Raw genomic sequence first — 14,304 nt, forward strand, 5'->3', positions numbered from 1 at the left:
AAAGTATGCATGCCACCAGCAGTGTGTCGCAAACATGGAGTGAAGCAGCATGAGAAACAGTGATAAAACCTTTCAGATCTTTCACATCTGAAGCTCCATATCCCTAATGCTCCAAGGGTAGCAAATGCTTAAATGATTCTAATTTCACACGTATAACATTTGCATCTTGGTGTACTATCAAATCAAACTGTATCACTTCAAACTATTTGCATTCTGCTTTGTCATACACCCATGGTAGGATGTAGCCTGTTTACCAGGGTGCACTCTCTCCTCTTCCAGGAGAAGTCTGACCAGAGACAAAGAAAAACCTAAAGCAGCAGATGCATATGATGTTTTTGTCACCTTCCTCGCAGAATACACATTTTTATTTTTTTGTAGCTAGCACATTATTGAAGTTCATGAAGAAGAATTGCATGGATCTAGAAGTTGTGAAGGACAAGCTTAGATGTTACTATAGCCAATTGAGTTGCATAGGTCCTCTGAGTCAAAGATGAGTTAAAGTTTGTTTTGAGGTCCTCTTCTTTATGTACTTGGATCAGAGCACATCCATTGGTGATGTGAAACTGTTGATAAGGACAGGTGGAGGACCAGCCAACCAGAGGAGACCTGGATGACATGAAGAAGTAATCCTTCAAATATTTGGGAGTAAAAGTGATTGAAGATATCAGTGAGGGAAAGCTCAGTGGTTTCATGCCAGCCCGCAAAGGCAATTGTCCTCTTTTACTTCATTGTCTTGTTTCTTTATGAAATTCACTCCCAAAGATCCAGATCAATTCTGTAGAACAACAGTATAGCATGCAACATACTGTACCTTGGAACTTTGCACCCAGCTGTTTCATAAAGGCACCATTTTTCTTTTTATCAGGTTCCCCAAGATAGTGTTCCTGGTACCAGTGTGTGTCAGACACTCTCCATCACAGGATTGCATGTCTGTCCAAATTGGCACCAGCTCAGGTACATCCACAATGGGAGATTTGCTTACTCTGGGTTGGGGGGAGAACCCAGTGATACACCCAGTCATGTAGAGGAGGCAGCAGTAGAATTTTGTTGTTTATTAAAGAAACCTGGTTGGTGGATTTTATTCTGAAACTAAGAATAGAGTATATCATTTAAATATGTTTTGTGACCCTTGGAGAAGTGGAACTAGAGAAACACAGTGCACACCTCCAGCCTCGTTCGTAACACCCGATATGACACTGAGCTACTATTTTTGATCTCAGATGGAATAAAATGATGATTTAACATAGATCACCTTTAAATATTCTGTTTATATTTAAAATCTATGTTGTTTGTGCTGAAAAAATAAACTTCCAATTGTGAAATAATCCTTTAATTCTTTCCCTATCCTCCAATGATTTTATCTTTTTTATAATTTGGATGGCAGAATAGTTTATAATTGACGAGTGTGTTTTTCTGCTTATTATTCTTGTGATTGCACCTGTGCTCCCAGTACAAGGTATTCTAATTAAATACACATCTGCTTTGCATGGAAATGTATAGATAATGCTAAGGACAGGTGGGAGATGGTCTGGGTAACTTCCACTTTTCACCTCTCAAATGACTGCAGATAGTTTTTAAAAAATCATGTTTATTCCCTGACTGTTTTAAGGGTGAAATAAACAGACAAATTATATGTTTTCTGATTGGTTTAAAAAGAAAGATAACTAATTATTAAACAATATCTGAAAGTGTTTGCAACCTCACCCACTCACACAGGCAAGAAAAGATAGAAATTAGAGGATCGTATCCATTTAAGTCTGATTGTTGTAAAAAGAGTTCACTTCAAAACCTTCTTCGTTTTCCGGGAGGAATTTTTAACAGAGTTGCAGGCCTGATGTTCTTTTTCTTTGTTCACTGAAGTATTGCAGATTACTTTAAGACTCAGTCAAAATCAATGGACAATCTTGTTACAATTTTTCAGATGGGGAGTTTTCAAGGTCATCTTTCTCAGTGTCTGCTTTGGTGGTTTAAAGATGCTACAGGCAGTGTCTTATTCCTGATTAGAATGCATCTCTCAGCTGCTGGCTTTCTCTCTAGTCTCTCTGTCTCAGAGAAATCCCCTATTTATTATGACCGCAGCGAGAGCAATGCACTGTCAATTCAGTCCTGTCACTCCACAGGTTGCAGCATATTATTAAAAGCTTTCCACCCAACAGAATTTTCTTTGTACCATTGCCATCCATATAAGCTAACATGGTTAAATTCGTGACATAGCAGTGGCAATAACATTGTTTTCACCCGAAATATATACAATTTTCAAATGATAAGGCTGTAACAACAAACTCCATCTAAATATTCTCGCATTTTGGTTTTAAATTTTTCCACAAATGTTAATGGGCTATGGTCAGTGTATATTAGTGTTTCTTTATGTCTTGGTGGACATTTACTTTGAAATGTTTGAGAACCAGCAAAAGTCCTAATGTTTCTTTTTCCACAGTGGAATACTTTTTTTGTTGGCAATTTAGTTTTCTTGATAAGTACCCTACTGGCTTCTCTATGCCCGATTCATAATCCTGCAACAGGACTGCACCAACTCCCAGGTCACTAGAATCAATCACTATTTTAAGGGTTTAGGAAAATTTGGAGCAGCCAACATTGGTTCATTAGTTAAGATTGCCTTTAGCTTTTCAAAAGCTGCCTGGCATTCATCTGACCATACTAATTTGTTTTTCTTTTTTTGTAGCAAATTGGTTAATGGAGCAGCTACAGTACTAAAATTCATACAAATTTCCTGTAAAAAACCCACATTCCTAAAAACCTCATTATTTCCCATTTAGATTTCGGGATAGACAACTCTAGCAATGATTGTACCATTGCCGTTTTTAGCAATACTTGTCCTTGGCCCATTATGTGTCCAAGGTAAGTTACTCTTGCTTTTCTGAATTTGCTTTTTGCCAGATTTACCACTAAGTCCACTGCTTGTAACTTTTTAAACAGAATTTTTAACTGGTTTAAATGTTCTTGCCAAGTGTTGCTGTATATTAGTACATCATTAAGATACACTACAGGTTTTGGTACTAGAACTATTGGTGAACTCCAGCTGTTTTGACTACTTTCGATCAAGTTGTTTTCCAGCATGTATTGGATTTCTGCTTTTACTTGGGCTTGCATGTCTGGACTTAAGTGGTAAGGATGCTGTTTTAAAGGAACGGATTCCCCTATATCCACATCATGTGTGGCTAAGGTTGTACATTCCAGCTTATGACTACAGACTCTTTAAATGTTTTGAAAAGCCTGGTTTGGTCTTCACGTTATTTTGCTTCTAAGTGCAAAAGCATGTTGTCCAATTTTCCTAGCCATTCTGTATTCGCTAATCTGATAGCTGGAGGTTCAATCTGAGAATTGTTTAGGCATCCTTCTGTCTCATTCTCACTATCCTTTTCCTTCTCAACAGTCCCGATTACCAGACATACCTGCACTGGCTTATCTTCCTCCCTGCGATAATATTGCTTTAACATATTGATGTGACACAGCCGGTTCTTTTTCTGGCAATCAGGGGTGTCAATCAAGTAATCTACCTTACCCACTGTTTTGATCACTCTATATGGGCCACTGAACCATGCTTTTAATGATTCACCCTGCAATGGTAACAACACCAATACTTCATCCCCTGGTTGAAAATTGAGGATTTTTGTATTCTTGTTTGCCCATTTTTCCATATTGGCTTGGGATGCTTTAAAGTGTTCCTGAGTCACACCACAAGCTTTTATGAGCCTTTCCTGGAACACAGATATTGCAGGAACTTGTTCCTGTAATTGTTCCATTTCCCTAACTTCATTTGGTTCTTCTGTAATTATAGGAGAAACTGATACTTTTTATCCTGCCAAATCATTTCTAGGAGTAGATCAATTCCCTTTACTGGCAAACTGTGGATAACTTCTACAGTTACCATCCCAGATATTAAGTCACTCTCTAGACATACTTTATATAAAGGTACAGGTATATACTCCCTGCCAATTCCATTAACTAAAACTTTAGCATTCAAGGTGCTCTCTGGTGAAAACATTATATCTTTCCCCAGCAAGAGTGTTTGGGTTGCTCCTGTATCCCTGAGTATAATGATAAGTTTTCCTGCCTCACTTACAAGATATGGAGTTACTTTCCCCTTTGACAAATTCATGCAATTTGGGTATCTTATTCTTAACCTCTACACTCACTTTGTTTTTTGTATCTGGTTTTACAGCTGCCATTAAAGCTACAGCTTGGTCTGCTATACTCTCAGTCAGAGTCTTTTCCTCTGCATTAGCCTTGCATACCCCTACAAATCCTATAGGTTTACCTCGCAATTTCCAGCATTCTGAACGAAGATGACCCATTTTGTGGCAATGATAACACTTTGACTTGTGAACCTCACTTCTACCCTCAGCACCTTCCTTTCTGGCCTGAAGAGGTGATCGTGGGCCATTCTCAGCTGTTCCTTCTTAACCCTGGATACTTGCCTTCCTTTCACTCTCCCACGTCCTATCCTTCTCGGGTTTATGGGGGTGATGGACAAAAGGTTTTGGCATATTCACAAGCTCAAAATCATCAGCAATTTCTGCTGCTTGCCTAGCTTTTAAAACTTTCAGGTTATCTACATGAGTTATTACTACTGAAGGGATTGAATTTTTAAACTCGTCCAAGAGAATCAATTCTCGAAGGTTCTCATATGTGGTTTCCATCTTTAATGCCCGTATCCAATGGTGAAAATCAATTTGCTTCACCCTCTTAAATTTTACAAAGGTCTGCCCAGCCAATCTCTGTAAGTTCTGAAACGTCTGACGGTAAGATTCAGGGACTACCTCATATGCAGCGAAAATAGCCTTTTTTGCCATCTCATAATCTGCAGAAGCCTCTGCAGGAAGCATGGCATAAACTTCATGAGGTATGCCTAGCAACCTGCTTTGCATAAGCAGTGTCCAGCTTTCCTTTGGCCATTTCATTGTTCGGCTATTTTTTCAAAAGAAATGAAATTGCCTCTCGGTCCCTTTCCTCAAATGTAGGTAGAACTTGTATAAATTTAAACAGCTTTTCCCTGGGTCTTGGGCTGAATTCAGATTCTTCCTGACCAGAACTTTCGCTGGATTCAAGACTATCCCTTTATCTCAGTTCCATTCCTTTTAACATAAATTCCCTTTCTTCTCTTTCACTTTCTCTCTAAAGTGCTTTCTCTTTCTCCCTTTCCTCTTTTTCCAATTCGAGTTTTCTCATTTCTATTGCTTTTTCTGTTTCCTGTTGAAGCTCCAGTTGCCTTAACTGTAACTGAATTTTAGCTAATACCACTGCATCACTCTCTGACTTACTACCTTCTTGTTCCTCATCTTCTTCTTCCAATTCCAGATTGTGGGCTATTAGGTCAATTATAACTGCCTTTTTGGCACCTAATTTCAATTCTAACCCCAATTTTGCTGTCAATTCTTTTAGTTTATTCTTAGTTAAATTTGTCAAGTGACTGAGGGACACATTCTCCTTTCCCCAAATTCTGCAGAAACTGCTAATGCCATTACGATGGTATAGATTATACCTTATTACACAAGAAACCTGGTTCCTGTTTTTTTTTCATAATTGATGTTAGATTTGTATTGCACCCCAATTAATATGATCCAGGTGCAAGTGTAATTAATATGATGCCAGACCCAAGACGCCAATTTATATGTTATCCCAGAGATGAGAAATTAATATGATTTCAAACGCGAGGCCCCAATTAATCTTATCCCGAATGAGCCTATAATTAAAATGTTATGACTGAGGTGGTAGCAATGCAATGTCAATTCAGTCCCATCATTCCACAGGTCAAAGAATATTATTAAAGTTTTCCCACCCAACCGAAAACAGCCAAATGAAAAATTCTTGTAACCCCCAGAATAAAACATACCAAACCAGGTATCGTTAGACAACAACAAATTAATTTCTTTTTATTTAGAGATACAGCACTGAAACAGGCCCTTCGGCCCACCGAGTCTGTGCCGACCATCAACCACCCATTTATACTAATCCTACACTAATTCCATATTCCTACCACATCCCCACCTTATCCCCACATCCCCTACCATATTTCCCTACCACCTACCTATACTAGGGGCAATTTATAATGGCCAATTTACCTATCAACCTGCAAGTCTTTGGCATGTGGGAGGAAACCGGAGCACCCGGAGGAAACCCACACAGACACAGGAAGAACTTGCAAACTCCACACAGGCAGTACCCAGAATTGAACCCAGGTGGCTGGAGCTGTGAGGCTCCGGTGCTAACCACTGCGCCACTGTGCCGCCCGAATTAACTATTTATTTAAACTAAATCATAAACACTATTAAGATAAACCTATGTCTAAAGACCTTGTAACTTCTTATTTTAACCTAACCCCCCCCCCTCCCCTCATTCACACACATACACTCAAAAATCAATGGTTCACCTGTTTCTTTTAAAAAAATTATGTTTTAAAAAATTGCATTGAAGGTCTGGGCTCAGCACGAAACTGTGCAGATAATCCGTTGAGTGTTCTCCTGGAAAAACTGCTGCCTATGGCTGAAGTGTTTCTGAAGTATCTAATTAAGAATAAATAGATAACTGAGTTGTTACTCTTTGTGGGTTATGTTCCTGATAGGTTAGGTATCCTAGTGTAAAAATAACAGATGCCACTTGAAGTCTCCACATGGATTTGATGAAACTGTCTTTTCTTGATAGGCATTCAAAGCACTTCTGCTGCAGCAGGTGTTAAACAGTTCTTTCAACATGGGGTATAATGTTTGGATTTTAACATTGGTAGATTTCAGTCAAAGCTTTACTGCGTATTCCAGAAAACACAATCAGTCAAGAGAGTTTCAGTCTTGAAGCAAAGACTCCTTAGATTGGAAGTAAAGAAAAAGGAAATTTGCTACCTCCAGCAATATGAATGTTTTCTTCAAAAGAGATTCTTTTTCTTCGTCGGCAATTAACACAGCTTGTGGCTCATTGTAGAATTTCTGCTGAAAGAACTCTCTTCTTTCAAGGCAAGCACGCTTCACTGGTGTCTCAAAACTGGTTTTAGCTGTTTTTTACAGACAGTTAAATGTTACATTTCACCATGTGACCTCTCCATTCTCCTGCTGTTGCCTAGGTAGCAGGTGCAACTTTGGCACACTGTGCCTCTTAGTTTTTAAAGGCACACTGTTTTTAAACATAGTCCTAAAAGCACACTGTCTTAATCAAAGGAGAAGAATAAATAGCTCCGTGACAGTGTGTACCATCTACAAAATGCACTGCAACAACTCATCAAGACTCCTTAGACAGCACCTTCCAAACCTGCGACCTCTACCCCACCACCTGCAAGTTCCCCTCCAAGCAGCATAATATCCTGACTTGGAACTATATCGTCGTTACTTCACTGTTGTTGGTCAAATTCCTGGAACTCCCTTCCTAACAGCACTGTGGGTGTACCTACACCCCGAGGATTGCAGCGGTTCAAGAAGGCAGTTCACCACCACCTTCTCACGGGCAATTAGGGATGGGCTAGCCTAGTCAGCGATGCCCACATCCCATGAATGAATAAAAAAAAAAAGATTTACAAGTATGACCCCATAACTGGGAGGTTTTACCGATCAGGAAAGATTGAACAGGCTGGGGTTCTTTTCTCTAGAATGTAGAAAGCTGAATGGTTAGCGGAACTCACCACCAAAAGGAGTAGTTGAGGCATACAGCATGGAACATTTAAGGAGAAGCTACATAAACACATGAGGACGAAAGGAAGTGAAGGACCGTTGATAGGTTGAGATGAAGTAGGGTCGAAGGAGCCTCTTGTGGAGCAAAAACATCAGCATGGATTAGTTGGAATTCTATGTATTAAATCAGCTTCCCTGCCCTCGGCAGAACAACCTTGGTTCTCTAGTCTTTCTACATGACTTATGTCCATCTTCCTTGGTTCTATTTAGTAAATCACCTCTGCACCCTCTCCAAGTTTTTCTTTCAGTGCAAAGGCATGATGGTTGGCCCCCTGATATCACCCAGGCTCTTTTCTCTTGACTGCTATCCAGTAACTCTTTTTGTGTAGCTGTCAGGTAAGGCCAGGAACGAGTGTGACTGTGATGTCTCATATGGTCGAATGATCTGACAATCATTATTTAGGATAGGTATGTAATAAATCATGGGCTAGAAATTGCTCTGCACCTGACTTTGGGCACAAACCCAATGGTAATCACAAAACCATTGCACTTGAGGACGATGCATAATTGGTCCTCGTGTGTTATCAGGACGTTACCAGAGTGCTGAGGATGTCAGCCACACAAAAGGAGGCAGTGCACCAGTCACAGAGAAGATGAAGATCGACCAATGAATCCAAAAGGAAATCGTATACATGAAAAAATATTTTCATCATTTCCCATCGCATTTCACTGTGTCCTAAAACTAAAAGGTTCCTCTCTGATCTGTCTTGAGGTTGAATGGTTTCCTGTTTTAAAATTCTATATCTCACTCCTCTGCCATTGCCACTACTTTTTCCACTCTTTTGGAACTGTCAAATCTACTTTGCGCTTTTCCCTATCCCAAGCTATTCTCCCAACAGGCAAATCTGTGTTTCTCCAGCAATTTTAATGTTAAGTTCTGCACCTTGCCTCCCCTGGTGCTCCAGTTGTGGGAACTTTCTCACGATGTGCAATTTCCCATCTTTGAAATAAGATCATGTTAAGTATTGCAAGCAGACTACCCATGAGAAGCACCACAAGAGGTCAACCAGTCATCAAAGTGAACTTGAAAGGACTGTGTATCAGAGATTCTCTGACCTGTGTTCATATCGAGCACAGCACCCACTGGGGAAAGAGTGAGAGTGATAAGATTACTCTATAGAGGTTTCTTCCATTGCAGTACATAATTTTGAACCATGTGTACTTATATAGCGCATTTCATGACCTCAGTATGTCCCAAAGTCCATTACAGCCAATGAATTATTTTTGAAGTTTCATCACTGTTGCAGTATAGGAGTGGCCAATTTGTATGAAGCAAGCACCAACAAACAGAAATAAAATAAATGACCAAATCATCTGTTTTAGTGATAATGGCTGAGGGTTAAATGTTGTCCAGGATACTGGGGAGAACTCTCCTGCTAGTATTCAAATTGGTTTAACATCTCTTCTATAATACTACACTTCTGACAGTACATGGTATAAATCCGTAATATTAAATGGAGGTTGGCTTTTTCTTGAAATATTGGTGGAAGCAACATTCTTGGCATCTTATTGACATCTTGAGGACCCATTGGGAGCTTGCTTTGTCTGAACTTTGTTTGAATCATCTCTGCCAGAGAGAATCTAACCATCTTCCCTTGACATTCAACGGCTTTACCATCGCTGAATCCCCCACTATCAACATCCTGGGGGGTTACCATTGACCAGAAACTTAACTTGACCAGCCATATAAATGCTGTGACTACAAGCGCAGGTCAAAGGCTGGGAATTTTGCAGGGAGCAACTCACCTCCTGTTTTTCCAATGCCTGTCGACCATTTACAACCATAAGTCAGGAGTATGATGGAATACTCTCCAATTGCCTGGATGAGTGCAGCTCCAACAACACTCAAGAGGTTCGGGACCATTTTTAGGGCAAAGTAGTCCACTTGTTCTGCACCCCATCCATCACCTTCAACATTCACTCCTTCCACGACTGGCCCACAATAGCAGCAGTGGGTACCATATACACTGCTCTGCAGCAACCCGCCAAGCCGTCTTTGACAGCACCTTCCAAACCCGAGACCTCTACCACCTAGAAGGACAAGGGCAGCAGGTGCATGGGAACATCACCACCTGCAAGTTTCCCTCCAAGTCATACATCATCCTGACTTGGAAATACCTTGCTGTTCTTTCACTGTCGCAGGGTCAAAAACATGGAACTCCTTTCCTAGCAGCACTGTGGGTATACCTACACCAGATGGACAGCAGCAGTTCATTAAGCCAGCTCGCCACCACCTTCTCAAGGTCAATTAGAGATGGGCAACAAATGCTCGCCTTGCCAGCAATGCTCACATCCCATGAAAGAATAAAAACTCTATGCTCAGAGTTTATGACAAAAATATTATGAATCAAACTTTTAAAATTGGATCCTGAATCTCCATATACCATAGAATCATAACAATTACAGCAGGGGACGATGACACTAAGCTCATCTAGCCTGTACTAGATCTGGAGTTATCTATCTGTGCACAACAGAGGAGCAGTAAATGAATGGACTTTAGCTCAGAATGGAGACTGTGATTGAAATGTATCATCTGTCTGTAGGTTGTCAGGAAGAGTTGACCAAACATATTGCAATATATGTGGCAGTGAAGGCTACCACTGCTCTAAATTAGTGTGCCCACATAGCTAACGCTGCTGCATTAGATCCATTGTTAGCAAAGTGCATGCTGTTAGTCCTATATCTCTTACCCAGTTCAATTTGCACGCTCCCCTCTCCTCCTCTTCCTGCTACACTGCCTGTTACCCGTAAATGGCAGCTCTAATTGTACTCAAAGAGAATACACCTTTGCACTATTTATTTTAGTCACTGCCACAATTAATACCTCATCCTTCATAATTTCACTTAAGTAATCACTTTCCAATGATCTTCCATCTTGTATAATTAGACTACAGTCATTGTCTTTGATCCCTACCATAAACTCTGCTACCTAGCCACCGACTTCATCTCTCTCACTGGCCACAGTCTAAGGCTGAACCAGGCTGTTTGCAGCCTTGGTGTCCTATTTGACCATGAGCTTCTGATCCCATTTCCTTCTGACCACCAAGACTGCCTACTGTCACCTCTGTAACAACACCTGTCTCTGTCCTTGAAACTGTCATCCATTCCTTTTTACTCCTAGACTTGACTATTCCAGTGCTGTCCTGGCCAATTCGTCACAAACATGTTCTTACCCATCCTTAGCTCTGTAACTTTGTCTAGCCCTATAATCCTCCAAGAACTATGCATTCCTCTAATTCTGGCCTCTTGTGCATCCCTGATTTTCATTGCCCCACCATTAGCAGCCTTGCCTTCAGCTTTCTAGGCCCTAATCTCAGGAGATTCCTTGCATATCTGTTCGCCTCTCTACCTCTCTCTCCTCCTTTAAGATGCCCTTTAAAACCTCTTTGACCAAACTTTTCTCTACTAATATCTCCTTTTGTGACTAGGTGTCAAATTTTGTTTGACAATGTTCCTGTGAAGCACCTTGCGTTAAAGGCTCCATATAAATGCAAGTTGTTGTTGCTAGGTTTTTCAACTTTGGTCTTTAACCAGCAAAAATTTCTCTTTTCCTGCTCTTCAATTTCAAACTTTGGAGCTACACTAAACATGGGTGAATCGCCCCTTAACAATTTGGATAGGTGATGATGTTTACACTGGTCCAGTTTTCCACTAACATTGTAGTAGATTGTAAATATGGTCCATGGTGATTTGGACAGCTTGAATTACCTTAACTTTTAAAGTTCTTTTGTGATGTTAGACAATGAACAAACCTGAAGCTGAGCTCCAAAGGCTGAAATGTAGCAAAGTGATGCAGCTTTGGAAGCGCTCACTTTCCACAATTTTACACACATGCCACACATTCCATAACAGGTGCTTGAACATTGAGATGAATGCGACTGATCATCTTACCAGATTCTCCAAATAAATTGAACTACCAGATTCTGACAAACTTATTATAAAGGTAATTAATCTCAGGGAAACTACCTCAACTCAGAGGAATAGGCAATGCCACCTTGATGTGTCTGAACCAGACAATCCCCGATTCTTGTTAGAAGATGTCAGATGCAAACTGTCTCATCAAATCTGCTAAAGCTTTGAGAAAGAGCAATTACATAAAAGGCTAACCATGGCTGGATTTCTTTCTTCGGTGCTTATTCCTACACTTCTGTCTGGGATTTGACAATTCTTAAAATGGACATCTGGCCAAATGGAACTGTCAGCTTATCAGGAAGAGGTAATTCAATTTTCTCTGTGTTCTTTTCTTGTAGATTATATCTGGGCTTCTATCGTGTCCACTACATTCCCCCTTCAGACCAAAATCCCTATTTTCTAATAGTTCAACATGCTTGTCAAACACAAAATGTGCTATGCTATTTGTTTAGGGGTCGTCTTGCAAGGCCGTGCTCCTGATGTGAAGCTTTGATGGAGAGGAACATAGGTTGGAGACTTAGCACAATATTGTAACAGCCCTATTTATGCTCCATGTTACCGTCCAATGTGGGAATAAAGTCTTGTAAAATTGCCCCTTTTATACTTGTCGTTGAATTAGGGCAGCATTTCAGTTTTCGTCTGAGAGACTTATGGCTGGATTTTCCCACAGGCCTTGGGACCTGATGTTGGGACCAGGTTGGGGGTCACGAGCCGACATTTGCTGGCAGTGAGACCGGCTCAGCAATCTTCCAGGAGGTAGCCCCCATTTGGCCACCTCTGGGCTCGCTATCCAATTAAAGATGGCAGCTGTCTCTCGATGCTGTTCGCCCAATCAGAGGGCTGGTAGCTTTATAGCCACGGCAGCTCCACCAGTAGAGTTGGATGCTGCTCAGGCAGTTTGGGGAGAATGACGGTGCCTCAATATGGAGGCACTCTCGCTGGCCTGCACAGATGTGTAAAAATTAACAAGATTGAGGCCGACAGGTCCATTGGGATGGTGGGGTAGCCCCACCATTGGATCGGGATCAGCTGCAATTGCAGCCTTTCATGCTTGAGGTCCCCGGAATTTAGTTTAGAGATACAGCACTGAAACAGGCCCTTCGGCCCACCGAGTCTGTGCCGACCATCAACCACCCATTTATACTAATCCTACACTAATCCCATATTCCTACCACATCCCCACCTGTCCCTATATTTCCCTACCAGCTACCTATACTAGGGGCAATTTATAATGGCCAATTTACCTACCAACTTGCAAGTCTTTTGGCTGTGGGAGGAAACCGGAGCACCCGGAGAAAACCCACGCAGACACAGGGAGAACTTGCAAACTCCACACAGGCAGTACCCAGAATTGAACCCAGGTCACTGGAGCTGTGAGGCTGCGGTGCTAACCACTGCGCCACTGTGCCGCAATGGAGCCTGCATCTCCAATTGCCCCCCCACCCTACACTGGAAGGCTGCCTCCACTGAGCTAGCGGCCTCCGAAAAGTGCCGGGGTGGCTGCAATATTACCCCCAATTGACGTCTCATTATCTGAATTGGCTGCCTGCCTCCATGGTGCGGGCAGTCGATCCTCTTCCCAACCTGTCCCTGGGAAACTTCCTCAGTGGTAGGAATGTGTCGGGGAGTTGTCCCGAAGCAGCTACCCCCTTTTATCACATCCCCCCACCTCCAACCCCATCTGCATGGGACCAGGAAAATACAGCCCTTTGTTCCAATGTAAATCCCTTGAAACCATCCTCTTGATGTGGATTAATGTCTGGTCTCATGGTAAATGAATGGTAGAGGGAAATATTTTTCTCACGTGCATCATATCCTGATGGAGTTAAAACAAGTCTTTGAGATAATAATTTGTAATTGAGCATAACTAACACCTTCATATCTTGCACTGTCAGTTAATCACAGCTGGTAATGTTTCCTGCAATTAGAAAGCAATTAAGTCAATAATGAAGGGTTGGATGGCCTGAAAGGCCTAGCTAATATTTCCCCTCAGAGTTTTCAGCACGAAACCTAGATGTTATTAAATCCTATTTGAAATAATATCTCTATTTCATAATGAAGCTGGTCACAGTTGAATCTTTCATACAAGTTGAGCAGCACTTACAAGAGCTGGATTTTATTCAACTGTAAAAAATGATTTCAATTGACTATCAAACAACGCCTGAGGAGGAGTATGATTCATAGACACAGCATACGATTCAATTAAACTTCCTGCAGTGCAAGAATATATCTCTGTAAAATATATATTTCTCTTTAAAAGCACTGTGCCCAGTGTTGGCTGACAACAAATGACATAAACTTTGATCACATTTAATAAAAGTAAAACAGAGCAGGCTGCTACAGTTCTTATTTAATTTCTCTTCTCTTGTTTTCACAATTTTTATGTCTCTTTCCCTACACCTCTCCTGAGGTCATTGATTCCTTACTAAAGTACGGATCCTTGCACAGCAGCGGGCAGTTGGCTGTAATCATCACTAAAAAATTCAACACGTGTCTATGGTGAGCTGTGGCTCAGTTGGTAGAACTCTCACCTCTGAGTTGGAACCTCTGGGTTTAAGCCCTGCTCCTGCTTGAGTACAAAATCTAGGCTGACTCTCCCAATGCAGTAGTGGTGGACTGCTACGCCATTAGAGGCTGTGTCTTCTAGCTGAGATGTTAATCCGAGGTCCCATGTGCCCTCTTACATGGCTGTGAAAGATTCCATGGAATGATTTCA

The sequence above is a fragment of the Heterodontus francisci genome, chromosome 27 (genome assembly GCF_036365525.1).
Source record: "Heterodontus francisci isolate sHetFra1 chromosome 27, sHetFra1.hap1, whole genome shotgun sequence".
Classification (NCBI taxonomy): Eukaryota; Metazoa; Chordata; class Chondrichthyes; order Heterodontiformes; family Heterodontidae; genus Heterodontus; species Heterodontus francisci.